This window comes from Triticum dicoccoides, chromosome 6A (assembly GCF_002162155.2).
Source record: "Triticum dicoccoides isolate Atlit2015 ecotype Zavitan chromosome 6A, WEW_v2.0, whole genome shotgun sequence".
Classification (NCBI taxonomy): domain Eukaryota; kingdom Viridiplantae; phylum Streptophyta; class Magnoliopsida; order Poales; family Poaceae; genus Triticum; species Triticum dicoccoides.
This window is the reverse complement of record NC_041390.1, coordinates 363717972-363744266: the sequence shown is the minus strand read 5'-3', so window position 1 is coordinate 363744266 and position 26295 is coordinate 363717972.

Sequence of the window (26295 nt, the reverse complement as noted above, 5' to 3'; positions counted from 1 at the left end):
CGACTAACCCAAAAGTTGATTCTGTCAACTGAAGTGTAGCTAAATCGGAGCAGCATCACAAGCAAGAGCAAGAGCGAGAGCAGCAACACGAGCAAGAGCAATAGCAAGAGCAGACCAGGCAGGGGACCGAGAGCAAGAGCAGAGCAGCAGCGCGAGCGAGAGCTAAAGCAGCAGCAGATCCTACTGATGTGGACGTCGCCGCTGAGGGAGCGACGTCGTGGAGGAAGTGGCCGGCGACGCCGCTCTGGATGGAGCCACACCGTGTCGGCTCGGGACCGAGCACCGGCACCACCGTGAGATCGAATCAAGAAAAAAATGCGGCGATTAGTGTGCAACCTCTTTGGTGGCGCCGATTAGGCCGCAGCTTCATCCGAGGGAATGGGGATGATGATGCTCTTCCGGTGGTGCAGGTGAAGACGGCGGTGTGGGAATGGAGGTGGCGCGAAAGACGAGGGGAACGTCGGGGCAGCTCCTTGGTGGTGGAGGACGGGGTGGCTGAACCGGCGGGACAATGAGATCGACGATGGATCTTCATCCGGTACGGTGGATGAGGGACGTCGAGGTGTTGTTGTGGACGACGTCGTCAGGGAAGAGGCTCCGGCTGGGTGGCGGGCGGAGCAGGGTGTGGGGTTTCCTCGCGGGTTTTCGCGGCCTCGGTGTACAAATGGGTGGGCGGATGGGATGGCAGTGGGGAACCATGGCTTAGAGACGCGCTTGTCCGAAATGTGGGGTAAGTTACGAAAGTACCCCCACCGATTTGAGGCGGTTCTTCCGGTTCAGGGGTACCACGGGCATTTCGCGTGTCGGGATTTCACAGGAGGTGGGAGTTTTCGCGCGCGTTGTAATTTCGAAATAGCAAGGTGCGGGTTGAGATGGAGGGAGTTGTCGGAGCACAACGAGACAAAGATATATCTTAAATATTTCGGGCTAACAAGGCGCGGGTTGAAGAGGCGGGAGTTTCGCAACACGATAGACAAAGACGCTAGCTTGAATTTTCGGCATAACAAGGCGCGGCTTGAAATTTCGGAAGAACAAGCTTAATGTGTAACCAAAAAAGACAATTTGCCCCTCAACACGTACAACACACACACACACACAAACACCATTTAGACTAGAGTGAGGTACACGTGCATTGCATGCATGAGATTTGGCAAGCAAATTATGAATAAATACCACATTATAGCATGAAAGATTTGAGTCATGTATGCATGATGTAGATGTTCGTTTAATTCTTATAGTTCATTTCATTCAAAATCATCTAGTTTTTATAAGAAAGCTAATCTATTTTAAGATTCATGGAATTGTGCATCGTAAGACATAAAGTAAAAACAAATAATGGCAAATCATGTAGAAAAACATTTGTGCAGTTCTGATACAAAAGATTCTAGAACAAATAAGAACTGCTTGTGTTTTGATGTTTGTGCATTATGCTTAAGTTCAACCATGGAGTCTTCTAGATTATACATGTGGCGAAATCTGCTGGAATCTAGATGATATCCAACGGCCAGTAGTGCTCAAATTTGCCATCTTTGGACCATCGGATTCAAAGTTAAAGTTACCCGCACACAATATAAAAAAATATAAAATAATATATATAGAGAGAGAGGTATAAATATAGATATGTGATGCGAAAGCCGCCCATCATATCCAATTAGAATAGTGTGTCCATGCACGGATGCGACGTGGCCAAATGATGTCTGCCATCGGTATATCAAATTCAAATCAGTCTGACCTTGTTCAACGTGTATACATTACAACATGCTCCTTTCCAAACCACACCGCGCAGATCTCTGTTATATTCATGCATGCATGGGTTTCAAACATCAGGGTCTCTTATTCAAATATTTTAATTCAACTTTACATTGATTATGACCTCACCTATTCTTTTACACCCACACAGTAGTCTTATCTTTATAATTGCACCACTAACTTTCTCTCATGCATGCATGCACACACACTACCAGTCGGTATTATCCATCGCACGCATGCAATCTTTTTCTTCAGGTCCGTCTCCCATGAAGGCACACACCCACACACATCCCCCTCTCCATCATATCGGGCATTCTTTATCTCTCACGCATGCATGCGCAACGATCGATGTTCCTCTATGTATGTGTGTATATAGCTAGGTCTTTCATAGTTTTCCACACAAACCGATCAATCGATATATCCAGTGAGGTCTCACCCTCTTTCCCACGTCCACATCGATCAATCTATACCTCTCTATATAGGATTAACATATATAGCTAATACACCCACATTAATTATATATACAACGTCCCCCTCTCATCATCCATGCCTTCTGCTTCATCTCCTAGACGCGTGCACAATGGCGAAGACAGGGGCAGTAAGGGCCCTGCCCCCTCCCCCCCTAACATCACTATATCGAGGCTAATATGAATGTGATCATTAGACAATTGCTGCTAAAAATGGTTTAAGTTCATGAATTGACCCTCCTCATAAAGGATTAGCAAAGCTTGGCCCCCTAGCTCATTTATTTTTCATGGCTCCGCCACTACGGGCAACAGTGCACGTGTTCGCCCCCTCTCTCTAAATATCGATCTCGCACTTGTGCATTCCTTCATAGTCTCCCTCCACTCGGCCCCTCGCACCATCTTCTAGCCCCCCACCGGAGTTTTCCACATGTACAATCTAGCAGACTCCATGGTTGAACTTAAGCATAATGCACAAACCTCAAAACAACAGTGGTTCTCTTTTGTTCTAGAATCTTCAGTATCATAACTGCCCAAACCTTTTTTCTAGTTGAATTGCCATTATTTGTTTGTACTTTATGCTTTACAACGCACAATTCCATGAATCATAAAATAGATTAAGGGCTTCTTTGATTCAAAGGATTCTCAAAGGAATTTTGGAGGATTCTAATCATTAGGAATTTTTCCTATCTTGGTTGTTTGATTCGTAGGATTGTAAACCATAGGAATTTTTCCATATGATTCATTTGCACTAGATTTCATACGAAACATCCCATCCACTCAAACCTCTTTGAAAGAATTCTGCATTTTTTCTATGAACAATCAAACACTCGTACAATCATGTAGGATTCAAGACGACATTCCACTATAATCCCATGTTTTTCCTATTCCCGCGTTCTTAGCTTTTTTATAAAAACTAATTGATTTTGAATGATATGAACTATAAGAATTAAACGAAGGGCTACATCAGGCATATATGACTCAGAGCTTACATGCTATAGTGTGGTATTTATTCATAATTTGGTTGCAAAATCTGATGCGTGCAATGCACGCGTACCTTACTAGTACATCGAGTATGTGCAAAACACGTAAATTAGAATACCAATGGCACGCTACACAGTGTCTCTCTTACAATTCATGAAGCCACATGGCACATGTGGAGGCGTTGTCGCGGCCTCCTTGCGTGGATTGATCACAGTGACGTGCTGCTGGTTCCAGAAGAATGTACTCGTCCTCCCTGAGCCATACTGGCGATACATGCACGAAGCGAAGATGTGCACGCACGCCATGCACGCACCCATTCCCTCGCACGCACACGCGGGTACACGGGCGGACGCAATTTTGTACCAAGATCCACCCCATGTGATAATTTGACGCGTGTAAAGTCGTTCACTTCATTGATGGTCAATTAATATAGCGCATGTAAATTGAGTGGACGTGAGGGAGGAAGAAAGACATTATTACTCCCTTGCGCGCATGCGAGTAGTTAAATCGTGGGTTGCTAGTAGTACTTCCATTGGTCTCCTTTGTATTGTGTGCCAATTTTTGACAGTAACATAATATTTACGCATTTGAGCAGTGTAGTACTTGAAATTTATGTTCCGCTAAACTCATCGGGAGCCGTTTCGGGCCTTGAAACCAAAACCATCAATTAATCTTTACCTTGTTCCCATCACATTCGATAGCCTGCTCACACCTACTAGTACGTACCAAACCTGAACGTGCTCCCACTATGCAGGTATTAGTACTACTGCTAGTACTTAGGTTATAAAAAGGGGAACTACCTAACCAAAAATTACTCTACCTTTCCTCCTCATAAGTGCTTCTTCTTCGTCCGTCGTTGCCATGGCTGGTGACCAGAGCTCTAGGTCGAGAACTACTCGTAACAAGGGAGCGGCAACCAAAGCTGCGGAAAAAAAGAGAGGGCTCGCCGCCACGCAGAGACCTCGAAAGATCTCTCACGGGCAGGCAATGGCTCCCAGGAGCGCCCTAGCCGCGAAGGCGAACATGCCGAGCCGGCGGAGCTGGAGTCGTTATCCCTCGACGGCATGCCCGATCAGCTCAATAAGCACCTCAATAAGCAGAAGGAGTTCATCCAAGGCTTGATGGAGTTGCTAAAGGAGAGCCTCGACAACATGCTCGTTGAGCTCAATCAGGAGGGGGAGTTGACCGCCGGCTTGGTGATGCTGCTGAAGAAGAGCATTGCCTCGGGGAAGAAGGCGACCGGCGAAATCCTACGACTTCAGGAGGACAAGGCGAAGCTCTGCCACGAGATCGACCTGTTGAAGGAGAAGAACGCCGGCTGGAAGAAGCTGCATGAGAATAGTAGTTCCTCGATGAAGATGCTGCAGGCCCTCGTCATGGAACGGAAGGAGGAGTTGGCGAAGCTCCACATCGAGCACCCGGCTGCTATCAAGGTACGTAACACGGTCGTGGAACAGATGATGAAGGCTCGCGTCGAGAAATCCCGCGTCATGGACAGAATGAAGATGGCGGAGGAGACGCGCAAGGAGATGGAGGTCGTGGAGGCGATGAAGAAGCAGTTACGACTCTGCGGCGAATTAGATCATTTGGGGTGATAATCTTCCTTCTTCTTTTGCTCATGTGTTTCATCTTTTGCTTCGGGTGTTTCGCCGCACGTGTCACGTTCTCTGTGAGGCATGAATAGAACAATGGTTTTTTTAGGGAATGAATAGAACAATGCTAACAATGAGATGACTAGCAAATTAGATCATTTTTATCGCCATATGGCACAGGGTTGCCGTGTTTCATGCTCCTCCGTCGCAGTACTACTCCAGTGGAAAACTTGAGTATACCGCACGGTTCTTTGCTCCTCCTCGATCAGGTCGTCGGTGCATTTATACGAGCAGTCAAATCATAAGGCCCGTCCTTCCAGCAGTAATGAGCCGTCAAATCACAAAGGCCCTCGCCTCTCGTGAAACCGACCAAGCTAGACTGCCCCGCCCTCTAGCCTTTTAAAAAATGTATACTTTTGTACAACAGTAGTATCGATGGATTGCGCCATGGAGCAAAACTTGAAATTAAAAAGGCGAGGGAGATGCAAGACGGTGGTTTTGGAATGGAGATGATGGAGAGGAGAGGAGGTGGTTTTGCAATGGAGAAGATCAGAAGAGGGAGAGGCGAGATGGTGGTTTTGGAATGGAGATGACGGAGAGGAGAGGAGGTGGTTTTGCAATGGAGAAGAGGGAGAGGAGCGTGCGGCAGCGATTTAGGATTGGACGAGAGAGCCGGCGCGCTATGACTGGATCAAAATCAAAATCAATTTACCCTTCAATTAAGAAAGCGACCCCACATTAACTAGTCTCCCTTTTATTCTGGGTCATAATTGACCATGATTTTCACACATAAAATATATGTTATACATTGCAAAAATAATATAATTTGAAAGTACATTCAGATACGAACCAAACAATACAATTTTTGGTGACATGCATTCACATTTTGCTTGTCAAATATAGTACGTGGTCAAACTTTGACCAGAAATACGCAAAACAACAACAAAAATACTTCTAAGACCAGGGCCGCTCTTCTGCTCTTCTCCTCTTAAACCACCGCCGCTCCTCTCCTGTTCCAATCTAAATGCAGTGCCGCTCCTCTCCTCTTCCATTTCAAAACAACCGCCCCTCCTCTCCTGTTCCAGTCCAAAACCAGCGTCGCTCCTCTCCCGTTCTAATCCAAAACCAGCGCTGCTCCTCTCCTCTTCCATTCAAAAACCACCGCCGGCGAGTGAAGGTGTTGTGGATAAGTAGATCGATGGAGGAGTACAACCGATACATGAGTATCATAGACGGCGACCCTGTGAAGCTAGCTAGGATGTTGGAGATACAGTCTTGGTTTGATAACAAGGACCAACTAGAGGCGACGGCGACATCCATGGCCAAATATCTGCAACAGAGCGAAAAGGCAGCGATAGTCCAGGAGGGAGTCGCGTCGGAGTACATAGAGCTGCTCCTCTGGGCCATGGAGCAAACAGATTCACTGAATCCGATCGTGAGGGAGAGGTGGTGGGAGTATCAATCCCAGATGGAGCATCCACCAGAGCTTGAAGGATCGAGCATCTACAGGGTGCCGTTTGTGAGGGTGTCATGCCAGAGTGAGCCGATGGAGTCTTCGTCGACCGAACCCAACTGCAAGAGGAGAAAAGCAGTTGGCACGACGACGCTTCCCCGCCATCGCCTCCCTCGCTGTTCACATCGTCTCATGGGGCGGTTATCTGTCGCCGAGGAATAGGAGGGGGCTGCCCCCCAGCCCAATAGTCGGGCAGGTTGTGAATTGTCAGGAGGAGCTTAGGGTTGTCAGTATTTGTAGGTTGTGAATTGCGTTTTGTGTTGTGTATTTTGAGAGTACTTTCAGATATGAATGTCTTCTGAATTTCAGATTTGCAGTATTGGGCATATGAAGTATTTTATGAATTCTAGAGATCCATTTTTAGCACTTAAAAATGTAGTTTCATAGGAGTATAAAAGTGCAGACAATGTGATTCTCAGAGAAGAAACTGCAAGTTTCAGTTTCAGATAAGAAACTACAAGTTCAGTTTTAGATAAGAAACTGCAACTTTCAGAGGCAGAGCATTTATATTAACACAACCTTTTCAAACAGGGTTAACATCATGTTGGAAGTTTTATTCATGGTCAAAAATGGAACTACCAGCCAGTTAACATCATGCTGATCAACATTCATGCATAGCACATCTTCATATGATGCACAGTCAAAATGCCCACACAATGTCGAGTGTGCGTAACACAGAGAAAACGAGGGACGAAGTTTTGGCAAGTGTTGGATGTGGTTTTGGGCTGCCCCGTCTAGGCTTTCATTTTTAACATGTGCAGCCCACGACCTCGGATGGGAGGTCCATAGGTCTGTTTGTATTTTCTTAGGGCCGTCATGTATCGACCGGCCTATGGACCTCCCATCCGAGGTTTTATTTTTGGCAGCCCAATTTATGTACTTTTTTGAAGAAAACGCAGAGGTCTGTTCTATTTTTATATATAAGAATAGGAACACCAGGTCCAACTTATGTTTCCCTTCTAACTATATTATATATATTTAAATTATTTTATATGTTATTATATACTATTTTTATTGTCATCATATATTTAACAGATACTTACATATGTAAGAAAACAATATCCCACACCTTATTAACTTATAAAAATAATTTCTTAACAAATAAAATCCTGGATTGTTTTGGCAGGAAAATCCTAGTGATTGTGTACAAAAGCTTGGTAAGATTTAAGGACGAATGTAATAATATCATTTATTATTTAAATATATTTATAACAGAATGCCCAGCCCCTTTTTAATTTTTGATAACATTGCTGGCCCAACCCAACATTATAATTAGAATCAGCCCAGCAAAATCATGTATTTCAAGAAAGTGCAAATGACCTGTAATTTTTTAGGAAATAAAATAAATGGGCTGCATGGACGCTACATTATTTGTTCACCCAGCCCAGCTAATGGTTGTAATTCAAAAAAAGATCAAATTGACTGTAAATTCTACTGCGCCAAAAAAGACTGTAAATTCTGAAAAAATGGGTTGAATACGTGCCACATTTTTGGAGGCTGAAATGTGGGCCAATAGCTCGAAGCCAACGCAAGTTGTTGTCAATTTAGTCAACAAATGATTCTGACATGTTAGCCGTTGGATTTACATCCAACGACCGGCATCCATCTTCAATGTCTCGTCTTCTTCCTCCAGCGCCGTCGGGACCACCTCCCGCCTCCTGCTGCTAGCAGCTCTGCTTAGCACACTTTGCTATGAAGCGCTACTCCACCATTGGCCAGCCATCCCTCCACCCCTCCACACCTCCTGTTCTTCTCCATCGATTGCCGAACCACACCGCACTAGAACCAGTTAACCCTCGTACACCTCTCCGTCTGCGACTCTACTCCCGCGTCTTCCCATCTCCGGCTCGTTGTTGTCTGGGGCCTCGCTGTCGTCCACCACCTTGGATGCGCTCGGCGTGGCGTGGTCAACGAACGACACCATCGGAAGTAGACTGTGCGTGGAGAGGCTGACAGCTAGGTCCACGGCGCACACAAGGAAATGCCTCCTTATTACGCGCAAAATAATGATTCCTCCACCTGACATCTGGGATCCATCGGAAGGGCCTCTGTATTTCGTGAAAATAATGTGGCCCCCACTGAAATGTCGGACCCACCAGCTATCTTCGCACGCAAGGAAGTGCCTTCTTATTACGCACACAAAATTGAATATTCCCCCTACCAGCTGGAACCCAGCATAGTGGGAGGCTGACTTGTGGGTCTACCAAGTTGACGGGGATGGAGGGCTTTGTCAACTTAGTCAATATGAACGATTCTAGCTCCTATTACCATACGATGTTCATCCAATGGCCGTAGTGCTTCTTCAACCTCTGGTCTTCTTGCTCCAGCCGCCCAAACCAGCGCCGGTCGTGCCGCGTGCTCCTGCCTCGCCTGGCCGGATGTGATGCCGCAGAGGCCTCACCGCCCCCTACTACTCCCACCGCTGGCCAGGCCATCCCTCTACTCACCCACACCCCCTGTTATTCTGCGGCGATAGCAGCCTCACACCGCAGCCGAACTAGTGAACCCTCGTACTCCTCTTCGCGTGGGCATCCACTGTTGCGTCTTCCCTGGCTCTGAGTCGTCCCCTTCCTAGTCCTCACCATCGTCCACCGCCGTGGTGCTCTCGACGCGGCGTGGTTAACGTGGTCAAGGAACGACTTCCATCGGACGTGGACTGTACATGGAGAGGCTGACAGCTGGGTTCACGGCCGCAACAACGAAGTGCCTCCTTATTACACGCAAAATAATGATTCCTCCACCTGACAGCGGTGACCCACCGGACGGTCCACCGTATTTTGTGAAAAAATGTTTCCCCCTGACTGCTAGGACCCACCAGCTACATCTTCGCACGCAAGGAACTGCGTCCGGGCAAAAAAAATCACCCGCCCCACTGACTGCTGGGACCCACCAGCTACATCTTCACACGCAAGGAAGTGCCTGACAGTCGGGACCCACCTGGTCGAAGCGTACGTAGCGTTGTCATTCTAGTCGTGAACGTGTACGTACATATATACTGGTGGATGTAGAGGCGCGCATGTGTCGTAGTAGAGGCGCGTATGTGTCGTAGTAGAGGCGTGCACGTAGCATGTACACGTACGTACAGCGGCCAGGGTGCAAGAAAGAAAATACGGTCACGTATGTGTACATACGGGCGGGGTCTCGAACGCCTACTCGCGCATACATACGGCCAGGGCTCGTGTACATGGCTGGGTCGGAACGGAGAAACAGCGTCGTCGTCATGTTCATGGGGAGGCAACGGAATGCGTTGTGTTCATGGGGAGGCAACGGAATGCGTCGTGTTCATGGGGAGGCAACGGAATGCGTCATGTTCATCGGGAGGCAACGGAACGCGTGGGAGCCAACCGGCTGGGTCAGAACGGAATGCATGGTCGTGTTCATCGGGAGGGCTTGGACAGAACAGGTGATGGAAACGAGGCCTGGCGTACCGCAAAACGGAGGAAACGGACCTCCTATGTTTGGAATGGGGTCCTATTGATCGGGAGGGGTGTGGCATACCACAAAATGGACGAAACGGACCTCCTACAGTCGAAACGGGGGTCCTGTTGATCGGGAGGGGTGTGGCGTACCGCAAAACGGATGAAACGGACCTCCTACGGTCTAAATGGGGGTCCTGTTGATCAGGAGGGGTGTGGCGTACCGCAAAACGGACGAAACGGACCTCCTACGGTCGAAACGGGGGTCCTGTTCATCGGGAGGGATGTGGCGTACCGTAAAACGGGACTCCACGGAATATTGTTCATCTCCACCGTTGACCTCCTCCAGCCTCCACGGGCTACCATCGACCTCCTCCAGCCTCCACCGCGTGCTACTCCACCGGCTACTGTTCAACCACCCCTCCACAGGCACCCCTCCACCGTGTACTGTTCATCCAGCCCTCCACACCACGGGGTTCTGTTCAACCACCCCTCCATGGGCACCCCTCCACCGTCTACTGTTCATCCAGCCCTCCACACCACGGGGTCCTGTTCATCCAGAGGCAACGCCACCGCTCACTGTTCATCCAACCCCCCTCCTCCCGCAACGCTCACTGTTCATCCAATCGATCGGCTTCAGTTAGCAGCAGTAGCGAAGGAATCGCTCAATCAGGTTCAGTTAACAGCCATCGATCGATCGCTCAGGTTCAGTAACGCGTAGCCTGCAGTGCAATCGCTCGAGTTCAGTTAGAGCCCAACGCCTCGCTCGGGTTCAGTTAGAGCCAACGCCTCACACACACGCGCGTACGTGTATGAGAGAAACACACATCGCTCGGCCCCCGACCTCCCACCGTAACCGGGAACTCCCCGAAATTTTCCACCCCCTCGCTTCTACCACGGTTTTTTCGTCATGGATGGCCCAAAGAATGTCATGCAGCTGTGTCTCCGGCCTGCCCAGGACGAAAAGCCCATTTTCTGTCATGGTTTTTTGTCATAGAAGTAGGAGCCCACCACATCTATGATGATACCGGGTTTTGTCACAATTATCGTCATAGAAGTGTCATATGTATGACAGAAAAAAATTCGTTCGACCCAAAATGTCACGGATGTGTCTTTTTTTGTAGTGCTAGCCTGGTCTGCCTCTTCAGCATATGTATTGTACTATGATCCAATCCTGTATTTTAGACTAAATAGCAAGTGCAAAATATTTGTATCAACCAATAATCTAACCAAAGTAGTTTAAATTAATTTGGCCCATAAAATACCTAGTAGCCAAATTATACATTCAACAGCTGTTTCCCCAAAGATAAAGGGAAAACCTTCTTAACCTCATCTACTGGTAAACCCACAAGCTCAAATAATCCACAAACTTTATCCACACAGATTAGGTGTATATCAGGATGTAGTGTACTATCTCTTGCATAAGGATTAGCTAGCAGTTTCTCTATCATACCTGAAGGAATCTCGTAACAAATATTTTCAGTAGGTGCAGTAGGTTGAGGAGCAACTATTTGTGCTTTCGGTCAAGGTGAAGATACCCTAAAGAAACCCCTCAAAGGATTATTTTCCATAGTAACAAGTGACAGCAAATTTCACCACGTAATATAAATTTTTCCTTGCCAATTTCCACTTACCAAGAGCGCTTCACTCCTCAGCAACGATGCCAGAAAAGAGTCTTGATGACCCACAAGTATAGGGGATCAATCATAATCCTTTTGATAAGTAAGAGTGTCAAACCCAATGAGGAGTAGAAGAAAATGACAAGCAGTTTTCAGCAACGTAATTTCTAGAAGCACGGAAATTGTTGGTAACAAGTAGTTTGATAGCAAGATAAATTGTAGCAAGTAATAAGTAGCAATAGTAAAAATAGGTGCGGCAAGGTAGCCCAATCCTTTTTATAGCCAAGGATAGGCCGGAACGGTGTCTTATAGTAAGCAAAGCATTCTTGAGGACACACAAGAATTTCATCTAGTCATTTTTATCATGTTGGTTTGATCCGCGTTTGCTACTTTGATAATTTGATATGTGGGTGGACCGGTGCTTGTGTGTTGTTATTACTTGAACAAGCCTCCCACTTATGATTAACCCCTCTCGCAAGTATCTGCAACTACGAAGGAAGAACTAAGATAAAATCTAACCACAACATTAAACATATGGATCCAAATCAGCCCCTTACAGGATAGCACATAAACTAGGGTTTAAGCTTCTATCACTCTAGGAACCCATCATCTAATAACTACTCCACAATGCATTACCTTAGTCCCAAAGATGGTGAAGTGTCATGTAGTCAACGTTCACATAACACCACTAAGGGAATCACAACATATATATCATCAAAATATCGAACGAATATCAAATTCACATGATTACTTATGACAAGACTTCTCCATGTCCTCAAGAACAAAAGTAACTACTCACACAACATATTCATGCTCAAAATCAGAGGGGTATTGAATAGCATAATAGATCTGAACATATAATCTTCCACCAAATAAATCGGCTAACATCAACTACAAGATGTAATCAACACTACTAGTCACCCACACGTACCAATCTGATGTTTTGATACAAAGATTGAACACAAGAGATGAACTAGGGTTTTGAGATGAGATGGTGATGTTGAAGATGTTGATGAAGATTGGCCCTCCCATGATGAGAGGGTCGTTGGTGATGATGATGACTTCGATTTCCCCCTCCCGAAGGGAAGTATCCTCGGCAGAATCGCTCTGTCGGAGAGCAAAAGTGCTCTTGCCCAAGTTCTGCCTCGAGGCGGCGACGCTCCATCCTGAAAGCCCTCTCCTTATTTTTTCTAGGGTAAATGACCTTATATACCATAAGATGGAAACCAGAGGCTGGACAAGGGGCCCACTACCCACCAGGGCGCGTCAGGGGGTGGGGGCAGGCTGTAACACCCCGAGTCCGATGCGCCTGGTGTCTTCTAGTCATTCACCATCGTTGCCATGTCATTTGCTTGCGTGTTGCATTTTGCCATGTCATCATGTGCATTTCATTTGCATGTTTTTCAAAACTTGCATCCGTCTGTGTCTTCCAGTTCTCTTCATTGTTCGTTTCGGGATCCGACTCTCACATGCACCCGCCGCACCTTCCAGACCTTGTTTCGTAAGCGGGAGAAAACCATTCTCGGAATGGGCCAAGATTTGTCGAGTGGCCTTGGTATATCACTGGTAGACCGCCTGTCAAATTTCATTCCATTTGGAGGTCGTTTGATACCCCAACGGTTAATCATGTTAACCAAAGCCCTCCTTCTCTTTGCAGCCCAACACCCCTCCACAACAGCCCACTAGCCCATCTAAACCCCCTACATGCTCTCCGTTGTTGGATCACGATCGTGTGGGCGAAAACCGCACCTCAATGGCCCTCTCCTAGCTCCCGCTACCTATATAAACACCTCCCCGGTCCAAATCTGGGTCTGAAACCCTAGATCCACTCCTTCCCGTGCCGTCGGACATGTCCGCCTGCCGTTGGACGCATCCACCGCCGGCAGCCACGTCGCTCGAGCCAATCAGTGGCCGCCATGTCATCGCCGCCGCCTCCCACGCCAACCCTGTGTCGCCACGTGGCTCCTCGCTCCTCCCCGCCATTGTGGCCAGCGGAGCCCGCAGCCGGCCCGCCCCCGGGCTGAACCGGGCCTCCCCACGCCCCGCTGCATCGCCACCACCGCACCGTCGCCGCACGTCGGCGCTGCCTCGCCGCCCGCGCGCCTCCGCCGGACTCCGCACCGCCGCCGACCGAGCCGCCCTGCGCCACCGCCGCTGCCCACCGCCGCCACCTCGCATAGCCCGCCTCCGCCTCAGCTTCCCCACGCCTATGTCACGCCACCTCGTCGCTGGCCGGCCACCGGCCGAGGCCGCCCCGACCTCGTCGTCCGGCGCCCTTTTCCGGCCTCCTCATCACCGCCGGCGACCTCATCGCCGGATCCGGCCCGATCTGCATCGCCCCATCCCAATACGGCCTCAGACCTCGAACCAAACACGTCGTCCCCCTGGATTGCCTCGCCCCAGAACCGCCCGATCCTGTTTTTCGCGTTGGGTAATTTCTGCTAAGTCCCTAGTTTCCAATATCATGTGTGCATCTTACGGTGTGTGTAACTTTGTGCATGGTTATCCTATGATGATGTATAATATATCAAATTGTTCGTCTCTGAGTGCTCTACATGCTAGTGTCATTTCCATGCATGTTAATGTCCATCTCGATGCCCTAATCATCGTTGCAAAAATGCTAAATGATATAACCTGCTGAAGATTGTCATAAATTGTTGATTTGTCATTTTCATAGCATTTTGTGTGTTTGTCTTTTGGGCATCATGTCAATATGTTTTAGGAGCATCTTCATTCCATTTAGAATGGTGTAACCCATATATTTTTATGTGCCTTGTGGTGACTAGCACAAGCATGCAAAGTAGGGTACTTGATGTTTGTTGTTTTCTGAGACTTAGTGATTTTTGCCAAGTTTGTAACTGTTACATTATGTTGCCATGTTAACTTGATGCTACCATCAACTCCATGCATAATCTGGAGATCCCTAGTTGACATGTTTTGATGTCCATGTTATGCTTTATCATGCCATGCCATTTGATACCTCATATATGTCATGTAGCATATGTTTTCATTGCCATGAAAATGCCTAAATGATGTTCCAGTTTTCTGTTAACTTCATGATGCCATGTTGTGAGCTTGTTATTAATCAATCTATGGCTCTTTTGTAGGTGCTCCAATTACATGAATTGAAGTATGCTATGAGTACTTTGTCCACATACCAAGTTTGATAATTTTGGACCTCATATGACCTCTATTCCAAGCTTTCAAACATGCTATGCTGAAGTTGATGTTTTACACTTGCTGAAACTATTACAACATTCAAACTTGTCTTTATGGTTCCCACTAGTCCATGAGCCATATGTATATGATTCCTGGATGTTATTTGCTCTTTATTATGTGTACTTGATGCCATGCCCTTGGTTGTCATATAACTTGCTTTAGTTTGTCTCTTTCTTGCTCTCAAGTTGCCATCATGCCAAATATGTCAACCTGTTAACAACATGTTCCATTTTGCAAGTATCATAGTAGTTACTCCATGCATCATGTGAACTTGTGCCCATGGACTAAATTGAAGTATATCATGTCTACTACATTTCCATGTCTTTTGCATAATTATTGAAGTTTCTATGCTTGCTGTTATGTGCCTCCAAAGTCAGCATCATAATGTCATTGTTTTGCATTCCCAGATTTCCTCCAAGTCTGAGAATCTGTTATGACTTGCTTACTTGTCTTAATGATTGCCATTGATCTAGGGGTTATATGGAGATGCTTAGTAATCATGTTTTTCCATGTTTAACCTCTATTTTAATGCCATGCTTTTTCTTACCATGGTCTTGCACTGTAGCTTAATTATTTCTTGCCTCCAACATGCCATCGTATAAACTCTGCTCATGCATATGCTCTGTTTTCACTAAGTCATAATCTGTGTTATTAAGTTGCTTTTTACATTGATCATCTTGGATTAATCTTGATGCCTATGAACCTGAACCTTAATGATAATTGAAGCATGTAATCTGTACTTTGAGTTCATATCAAGTTTGTGCCCATATGTTTCCTGTAGCATGTTGTTTCCTTGATTGCAAAGTGTTTAGTTGTTGTTTTGGGCAGATTGTGTTTGAAATTTGTATTGAGTGTATGTGTTGAACCGTTGCTCCGTTTGGAGTATGCTCTATATGAAACTTGCTTAGTTTTGCATGTACTTTAATGTTACCGTGTTGCATCCATGTTTTTGAGTGTTTGTGATTGTGTTTTGCTTGCTTTTGCATTAATGCCATGTTTAACTTGTTTTGCTCATACCTTCTAGACCGTAGCTCCGAATTAAATGAACTCTATATGTAACTTGACTAGAAAAATGTGTAGATCATCTTGATGCACTTTAGCTTGGTGTTTAACAACTTTAACTTAATGTTTTGTTCAGATCTGAACCAATTTCGAAAATTGCACATGAGAAGTTTCCGGAATTGTTACATGTTGTTCCCGGCCTCATTTAAACTTGCTTTGGTGTGTTGTTCTTGTATGCATCATCTCTTGCCATGAGTAGCATCTTGTAGCCTTGCCATGCATCATGCTTGGTTGAGCATCATGTCTTGTTATGTGATGTGTGTTTACCATGTTGTTTGCTTCTTTCTGGTTGTGCTCCTTCCCGATAGTTCCTGTTTCGTTGCGATTGTGAGGATTCGTTCGTCTACATGGCTTCGTCTTCTTCATGGACTCGTTCTTCTTCCTAGCGGGATTTCAGGAAAGATGACCATCACCTTGGATATCACTACTATATTTGCTATGCTAGTTGTCTCGATGCTATTGCTATGTCGCGCTACCTACCACTTATTTATCAAGCCTCCCAAATTGCCATGATAGCCTCTAACCTTTTCACCCTTCCTAGCAACATGTTGTTTGGCTATGTTACTGCTTTGCTCAGGCTCTCGTATAGCGTTGCTAGTTGCAGGTGCAGTTGCAGGTTGTTCCATGTTGCGACATGGATATCATGGGATATCACAGTATCTCTTATTTAATTAGTACACATATATACTTGGTAAAGGGTGGAAGGATCGGCCTTTTGCCTGGTGTTTTGTTCCACTCTTGCCGCCCTAGTTTCCATTATACCGGTGCTATGTTCCTTGATTTTGCGTCCCTAACATGGTGAGGGTTTATGGGCCCCTCTTGACAATTCGCTTTGAATAAAACTCTTCCAGCAAGGCCCAACATTGGTTTTAACATTTGCCATAATAATACTTGAACTAAATAATTAATTGGCATAGGGTGTCATGAACCTGAGGATTATTTCTACATAGCAGGGGGCCGGTGCTGATGGTGTTGGTCCCAAACGGGCAGCCTGCGGGGCCACCTCAGGGAAACTCGAGGGCTGGTTTTACTCGTAGCTTGTCCCATCCGGATGTGGCCTGAGACGAGATATGTGCGGCTACTATCAGGATGTCGGCACGCCGGGAGGTCTTGCTGGATTAGTTTTATCATTGTTGAAATATCTTGTGCACCGGGATTCCGAGTCTGATCGGAGGGTCCCGCAATGGAGGATTGTCTCGGCGGATCGTGAGCTTGTCATGGGCTAAGTTGGGACACCCCTGCAGGGTTTAAACTTTCGAGAGTCGTGCCCGCGGTTATGTGGCAGATGGGAATTTGTTAATATCTTGTTGTAGAGGACTTGAAGTAAACTCAACTAAAATACACCAACCGCGTGCGTAACCGTGACAGTCTCTTTTCTAGTGCGTTCGAGAAGAGAACATGGTTGGGTTATGTTTGAATGTAAGTAGTTCGAGATCACCTCTTGATCATTACTAGTTTGCGACTGTTTGCATAGTTTCTCGTCTTATTCTTGTATTTGTAAGTTATCCACCATACATTGCTTAGTCGCTGCTACAACCTCACCACTTACCCCTCTCCTACCCATTAAGCTTTGCTAGTCTTGATACCCATGGTAATGGGATTGCTGAGTCCTCGTGGCTCACAGATTACTACAACAACAGTTGCAGGTACAAGTAATGCGATGATCATGATGTGAGAGAGATGTTTGCTTGTCTTGGAGTTCTTCTTCTTCTTTGTCGATCTTGGGTTAGGTTCCTGGTCGGCAGCCTGGGCTAGCAGGGTGGATGTCGTTTGAGTTTCTGTTTATGTTTCATCCGTAGTCGGATGTTGTTCTCATGTATGTTGTTTGATGTATTCGTGAGGCAGTGTATGCTCTGTATGTATCCCCAACTATTATGTAATGGTACGATGTAATGATATCCACCTTGCAAAAGTGTGTCAATATATGGTTCTATCCTTGGTGGGACCTTCGAGTTCCTTTAGGATAGAGTCACATATTGGGCGTGACACAGGCGCACCCTGGTGCCTAGTGGGCACCTGGGTGGCCCCCTCTGCTATTTCTTTTCTTCAATATTTTGTATATATTCCAAAATAATTCTCCGTAAAGTTTCAACTCATTTGGAGATGTGCAGAATAGGTATCTCTGACATAGCTTTTCCAGGTCCAGAATTCAAGTTGCCAGCAATCTCCCTCTGTGTGTAAACCTTGCATATTATGAGGGAAAAGGTAGTAGAATTACTCCACAAAGTGTTATATTGCATAAAACACTATAGACAATAGTAGGAAAACATGATGCAAAATGGATGTGTCAGGTGGTCATGCTATTATTATCTCGGCGGTTGTACCGCGTGCTGAGGCGGTTGTACCGTCCTACTAGTGGGACAACCGGGGTCTAGGGTGGTTGTACTGCCAGCGACTTAGTGGCCACATGAGGTTGCTCCTGGGTGGTTGAACTGGCACTTGTACCGTCCCAACAATCGCGAGTCGGGTGATTCCAATCGGGTTTTGTGGGCGGTACCAGCGGTAGTGGAATGGTTGTTCCGGTAGTTATTTTAATTACTGGTACAACCAGAATGCCCAGCGGTTGTACCCTCTAGTCCTGTAGGAGTGCAGTTTCACCTGGGGCAGTTGTACTACTGACCCCAATGGTTGTACCGCCCGTGTGCATTTCTACACATAACAGTTGGATTTGGAAAGAGAAAATTCACTATAGGTCACAAAACTTGAGCCGGTTGACACTTTAGTACCACTACTTCAAAATACCTGAACTACGGTCCACGTACTTGCACACAGGGTTCACTTTGGTCCGTATGTATGATTTTGTCTACGTATTCGCTGACTTGGCCGAGTCAGCGGCCGCCAGCTAGGTTTGACCGCCACCTGGTCATGCCTAGGGTTAATACTAGTCCATCTGGGTTTTTTTGAAAAATCGTCGTGACCATTAAACCAGCCCACCTGGTCGGACCGTACCAGCTCGATGTCTCCCTCTCCTCCCGCACCCGCTCGCTGTCTCCTCTGCTCCCGCACCATCTCTGCTCGTCGTCACTGCCGAGGTCGTCCTCTGAGCTCGTCGGCATCGACGATGGCTCAATGAGCACGTCATGGGACGCTGAGACGCCGCCGTCCACGTCGTTCGGGAGGGGCCTGCACAATGTCCCTCTTGCTCCTTCGCATCACCGTGATGATGCATCGCCGCCCCTGTACGGTACGTCGCTATCGCCAGCAGCTCCTTTGCTCGATCTGTCCAATTTAGCAACAGTAAAGAGTTCTTAGTCGCATCAATTGCGTGTGCGAGCTAGGGTTTGGGCGTTCGTTCATCTTTCTGATGGATTGGGTGTGGGTGGTAGGGTTCTAGTAGTTTCTTGATGAACTTAGTGGTAGGCCAAAATAGGGTTGTGTCCTGTGTTAGGATGGGGGGTTCGCAGTTGTTGCCCATGTTTGTAGAGATCTGGAGTGGTTAGGGTTCTTTCTCCCCCAAATTGTCATGGGTCCAGGGGTCTAGGGTTTAAGCAGTAAAGGTTGATTTTAGTGTCAGAGTTGACTTGGTGTGCAGAATTGTGTTAATTTGCAATTACATTAGGTCTGATTTACCAAAAATGGTTGCTTTATGACCTATAAGATCATATTTTTGTTTATTGGAGGCCAGGAATCTCTGCTTTTCTTTCTGAAAAAGTCTGAATTTGTACTGTCTGAACCTTTCTGTAGTCTGAAATGTCTGAACTATTTCAACTTGATTGTTTTGCAGGACCCTTAAGCAACAACTTCTCTGTTGAGGTCATACATGGTGGCTATTTTCTGTGTGTTGGCAAGCATAGGGATTATCACAATGGTCACTCCATTTGGTATGATTATTGTGACATAGATAATTGGACACCTAATGTTGTTGCCAGTCTAGTGGAGGAAATTGGATATGAGTTTGAGGGCAGGATCAGGGTTTATTGGTGTGTTCCTGGATTGACAGTGTATATGAATGGATTAAGAGAGATTAAGATATGGGACAACACTATGACAGAAAACATGAAGGATTGTGTTCTGACTGGCAACCACTTCCAACATATTTTCCTTGATCATGATGAGAGCATGAGATAATATATTTCTCTTGTTCAAGTTCACTCTGATGATGAGGATCCTCTAATTGTCAGGTTCGGTGGCATTAGGCCAAAGAAGAAGAAGGCACACCAGCAGCAAGAAGAGCAGACACAACAACAGCAAGAGGAGCAGGCTCAGCTCACTCTAGTGGAACATGGGCAGGCTGAGCTCCCTCAAGTGGAACAGGAGTTGCCTCAACATGATCAAGAGCATGAGCAAGATGAAGCAGAGTCAGAAAGTGGAGCAGAGTCAGAAGAAGATGATTTCATACCAAGTCCACCCCAGCCAGGAACTACTTACCTTTCATCTCAGTTTGGGTTTAGGGCCAGGAAATCCTGTAGGTTTTTCAACATGGATGCAGCAGGTGTAGTTGGTTGTTCAGTAATGCAGGATTCAGGTGAAGATTACATTCCACAAATTGTTGATTCATACATTGATCTGCAAGATGATGATGACTTGTTTGACAAAAATGTTGATTGTGAGAAAGGCAAAGGTAAAGCAGTCCAAGAAGAAGCTGATGATCCTACTGAAGATGTGGACATGTGCTTGCCTTTATCTAATGAAGATAAGGTTAATCTGAATTTCAAAAGTTTTAGAGAGGAACACCTGACTAAACCATAGTTTCAAGTTGGCCAGACCTTTGGATCTGTTGAGTTCCTGAGGAAAGCTATCAAAGAGTACAGCTGTCAGGAGAGAGTTGACATTAAATGCCCCAGAAATGATAGGAAAAGACTCAATGCCATTTGTGAATATGGGTGCCCTTGGACCTTGTCTGCATCATTTGATGGGAGAATCAACTGCTTCATGATCAAGAAATACAACCCAAAGCATACATGCATAAAGAAATGGTGTGTTAAGTCATTCACTACTCCTTCTATGGCTAGAAAATATGTTGATTCTTTCAGAGAAGATGGAAACATGAATATGAAATTTTTTGCAAGGGTGGTTCAGAAAGATTGGAACATGACAGCAACAAGGAGCAAGCTCAGAAGGGCTAAGATGCTAGTGAAGAAAGTGATTGAAGGAGATGAGTTGGAGAAGTACAACAGCATGTGGGATTATGCACAAGAATTCAGAACATCAAATCCAGACAGTTCTTTCTATGTGGGTGTCAGTGATGGCATATTTGCAAGTTGTTGTTTCTCTCTGGATGCCTGCAAAAGGGGTTTCATGCAAGCCTGTAGGCCTGTCATTTGTTTGGATGGATGCCACCTGAAGACAAAGTATGGAGGTGTTATGTTGTATGCTGTTGGCATGGACCCTAATGACTGCATTTACCCTATAGCTTTTGCAGTTGTTGAGTTAGAGAACACTGACACATGGAAATGGTTTCTGTCAAATCTGAAGAGTGACTTGGGAATTGTAAACATAGAGCCATAGACTATAATGTTAGACAAGCAAAAGGGCCTCATCAAGGGAGTGAGGCAGCACTTTCCTGATGCAGAGCACAAGCACTGTGTTAGGCATATCTGGCAGAATTTTCAGCAAACACGCAAAGGAGATGTTCTTAAGAACTAGTTATGGAAGTGTGCAAGGAGCACAACACCAGAACTGTGAGCTGCAAGCATGGAGGAAATGAAGGTCATCGGCCTAGAAGCATACAAATGGCTTGAGCAGCTACCACTCAACACTTGGGTTAGGGGCTTCCAAAGAGAATTGGTCAAGTGTGATATCCTTCTGAACAACAATTGTGAGGTTTTCAACAAATATATTCTTGAGGCTAGGGAGATGCATCTCAGATCAATGATTGACAAGATCAAAACAGAGCTCATGGTCAGATTCTACAACAAAAAAGGAGGCGGAGACCTGGCCTAGCTCAATATGCCCAAAAATTAGGAAAAGAATTGAGAAGAATACAGAGTTGTCAGCTACATGCATGGTTTCAGGGGCTGGTGATGGCATCTTTCAGGTTGACAACAGGAACAGGACATACATAGTTGACATGAAGGAAGAAAGTTGTACATGCAAAAGGTGGGATCTAGTGGAGTTCCATGTCACCATGCAATTGCATGCTGCAGACATGAGAGGATTGATCCTGAGAGTTTGGTGCACTCCTGTTACAGTATAGAAGCATTCAAGCTAGCATACAAACCCATTATCAAGCCTTACAGAGATAGGAGTGAGTGGCGGAAGATGAATGGTTGTGAAATCAAGCCACCTGTCTATGAAAAACAAGTATGGAGGCCTTCAAACAAGAGCAGGAGAAAGCAGCCTTATGAGATTGAAAAGAAAGATGGAACCAAGGTGATGAGCATACATGGAATCACAATAACATGTTCAGACTGCCACGAAACAGGCCACAACATCAAAGGATGTAATCAAAGAAAGGCTGGTATTTTGCCAAATCTAGCAGAGAGAACAACAAGAACGGGTCCAAGGGCCATTCCTAATGATGTGTCAGATGATGAAATTGTTTTGCCACAACAAGATGATGGCCAAGGTACACAGGGGGAGGTTCATGTCACACAAGATGATGGTCAACTTACATAGGAGGAGGTCCATGTTGATGGCCAAGTTACACATGAGGAGACCCATGTTGATGGCCATGATACACATGAGGAGGTCATTGTCACACAAGATGATGGTCAACTTACACAGGAGGAGGTCCATGTTGATGGCCAAGTTACACATGAGGAGGCCCATGTTGATGGCCATGATACACATGAGGAGGTCATTGTCACACAAGATGATGGAGCAGATACACCAGTTGTTTTTCAGGCAAATTCTCCACTTTTGTCCCTTCATTTTGACCACTTTTCCCAATCCTTTTTGTTGTACTGATGCTAGCATGTGATGATTGTTTTGTAAAGGTGCAAGACTTTGGATTTACAATGCTTCATAGGATGCAACAATACAGACCTGTTCCTAGAGAAGATACTGAAAGCATTTTGCCAGATTCTTCATTCATCTCACTGGTAGCCAGTTCTCACACTTCAGCACAGACAACAACAGCTACAAATGAAGGCAACTAGACCATGAAGTTGCTGAAGATGAAAGGAGAGAAAGAAAGACAGATGGCAGACAGGAGAGATGCAGCACTTGAGCCCATGAATGAGATGGCAGAGAAGAAAGCAGAGGAGGCAGAAGAAAAAAGGCAAGAAATTGCAAAGAGGAAAGCAGAGAAGTAAGAAAGGAGAAGAGCAGCACAAGAGAAGAAAGCTGTGGAATCTGCAGCAAGGCTGGAAGATGCAGCAGCAAGAAAAGCTGCATTGCAAGAAGAGAAGGAGGCCAGAGCCCTTGAAGCAATGGAAACTAAAGCAGAGGCAACACTGAAGAGAAAAGAAGATCAAGAAGCAAGGAAGAAACAGCAAGAAGAGGCCAAGAGAATAAGAGCTGAGCAGAGGAAGCAGGCAGGGCCAAGTGGACATGTGCCCAAGAAGCTGAAGAGAGTGAACAGGTTTGATGAGTTTAGATGATTCAGTACCGTTGCACTTGTATTTTTTTGGCAAAAACCACAATGAGACTCTTTGAAACTCTTGGAATTGAGATGATTCAGTGTTGTTGCACTTGTAATTTTTTGGAAAAAACTACATTGAGACTATTTGAAACTATTGGAGTTGAGATGATTCAGTGTTGTTGCACTTGTAATTTTTTGGCAAAAACTACAATGAGACTCTTTGAAACTGTTGTAGTTTAGATGATTCAGTACAATTGCATTTTTCCTCATTCAATGGCTTCATTCACTGAATTCAAAATGAAAACTGTTAGAGTTTAGTGCAGAATCAGTGGCTTTATTCACTAAATTCAAATTGAAATCTGCAATGAACTAGTGGTTCATTTCTCTCTTTACTGGTTTTGTACTTAACTGCATAAAAAACATACAAAAATAAACACAAAAAAGGTGGCCTGGGTCTCGAACCCAGGACTTGTGGTGTGAGAAACTGCGTGCAATGCCAGTGTGATAGGAACTGCGCTTTGCTCAAGTGTTACTTGACAACCTAGTTAGTATGCTTCCCCTCCCCTCCCTGTTAACTAAATTATGACAGTTAACTGAACTTTAACAGTTGTCTGAATTTAGTTTGAAAAGAGAACTGAATTTTTACAGTTAACTAAATTTAGTTTGAAAAGATAACTGAATTTTTACAGTTAACTGAATTTAGTTTGCAAAGATAACTGAACTTTTACAGTTAACTTAATTTTTACACCTAACCCAATTTAGTTTGAAAAGTTAACTAAATGTTTATAGTTAACTGAATTTTAACAGTTGTCTAAATTCAGTTATCTGAGAAAGTTTAGTTAAGACAAAGTTTAGTTAAGACAAAATTCAGTTAAGACAAAGATTCATTTTTCTAAAAACCTTAGCAGCAACTTCTTTTGGAATTATTGCCTGATATAGCAACAAGACACTTTTGGATTGTTTCCTTATATAGCAACAAGACTGCATCAACAACATTATATAGCAACAACTGCCACTTATATAGCATCAACGCAGTTAAACACTTATATAGCATCACAACTAGTTCAACACTTCCATAGCATCAACATCCAGTTCAACATTGCCAGCAGAAATTACAAATAACTTATGTGCTTAATATACAAGCACACCTAACAAACTACTATTTTATAACTTATATGCTGAAAATCAGTATATTTCAGCATACCTAACTACTTCAACTGCATCTTCTCCATGCCTGCTACTGCATCTTCTTCATCTTTAGTTCTTCATCTTCTGGAGGCGCTCTGAGCAGTGAACCTCCATGTCAAATGCCACCTTCCTCTTCTTCTTCCTCTCTGGCTGTGCTGCGACGTCCACGTGTGCTTGCAGGGCCAAGACCACCTCCACCTCCTGCTTGACGGTGTCAGGAACATCTGGAAGTAGCTCGACGTCAATGGGGCGGTGCTTGTCACCCTCCCTGGCGACGGGCGCCACCATCTGGACCTCCGGCTCGGGGATGACAGGCGCCGCCACCTTGACCTACGGCTCGTCGTCAGAGAGGACAATCACCTCGGGCTCATCCCAGCCAGTCGACCAAGACAAGTCAGCGGCGTAGCCAAAGTCGTACTCTGAATAGGACGAGATGTACTCAGAGACGTCGTCGCGCCTGAGGAGATCGGGCTGGTAGTGGTCCCAGTAGACCATCTTGACAGGCGCTAGGACGGCCAGGTCGACGTTGTCGACGCGCTCCGTTTGTGAGCCAACACGCGACGGATCCGGCTGCCGTGGCGCGGTGGTGGACAGGTACATCCACCACCGGGCTCGCTGCCCCTAGTCGTCAGAGCGCATCTCCTGCATCATGAAGCAAAAGACGAGCGCACAAGGGATACCATTGGGGTCGATGCAGGCGCGGTCCAGCTCGTCGTCGGTCATGACCTTGAGGAGGCCATGCGCGTGGTGAAGCCGCATCCCAATGCTGGGGAACCACTTCCCGATCTCTGTCAGGTCCGCGTGCATCGCCTTGTCGTCGCCTGTGAGGTCATCGATGACCCACTGCTAGGCAGGGTTGTTCTTCATGTCATCGGCGACGAGGGTTTTCTTGACGGTGGAGTGGGGGTTTGGTAATGGGGTAACCGAGGAGACATGGGTGGACTGTAGGTGAGTGGAGAGTGGAGCGGTGGGTGGGTGGGCTTAAAGAGCAAAGAAGGAAACCGAAAAGGTGTGGGCCATTGGGCCACTAGCAACTACTAAATAGTTAGTTTAGTACCTACCCTTGATCAAAGCACTACTACTTAACGCACTGGCATTGCCCCCAACGTTCAATACCACAGGTCCTAGGTTCGAGACCCAGGAAAAAAAAATTTGTGTAAATTTTAATTTTTTTTCTTTAATCAAAATTTGGTACAAGCATGCAAATTCAGTCATAGAAAACAACAAATCTTTCCAAAATAAGAAACACTGACAGTTAACTTCAATTTCTTATCTACATTTACTTATCTGAACCCAGTTTAGTTAACTGAACCCAATTTAGTTAACATTTGATAGAAAGTACAAATGACACAAATCCAGGAGGAGGTTCATGTTCATTTGACAGAAGGTACACATTCTAGGAAAGATACAAAGTCATTTTTTATAATGATACAAATTCAATCAAATTCATTCAGCATGCCCTTCAGCTCCCTTATCTTCTCCTTGGTGGCCTCTTTGTGTTTGAATAGGTCACCAATCATGTACTCAAGCTTCCTTTTCTCATGCTTCAAATACATAAGCTCGAATACAAGCTTTATATTACAAGCCAAGGGCCTCGAGGGCTCGAATACATAAGCTCGAATATAGAAGAGTCAGTGGAAGCAACAATATCTGAGTACAGACATAAGTTAAACAAGCCTGCCTTAAGAAGGCTAGCACAAAAGCAACAACGATCAAAAAGGCAGGGCCTCCCGCCTGGGAGCCTCCTAACTACTCCTGGTCGTCAACGGTCTCCACATAGTAGTAGGCACCCTCGGGGTAGTAATAAGCGTCGATGGTGACATCTGGCTCCTGGACTCCGTCATCTAGTTGCAACAACCGGAAAGAAGATAGAAGGGGGGAAAGGGGTAGCAAAGCAATCGTGAGTACTCATCCAAAGTACTCGCAAGCAAGGATCTACACTACTTATGCACCGGTATCAATGAAAGGGGTAGTATCTATGGACTAACTGCAAAATGCCATAATAAGAGGGGGAGAAGCTAGTC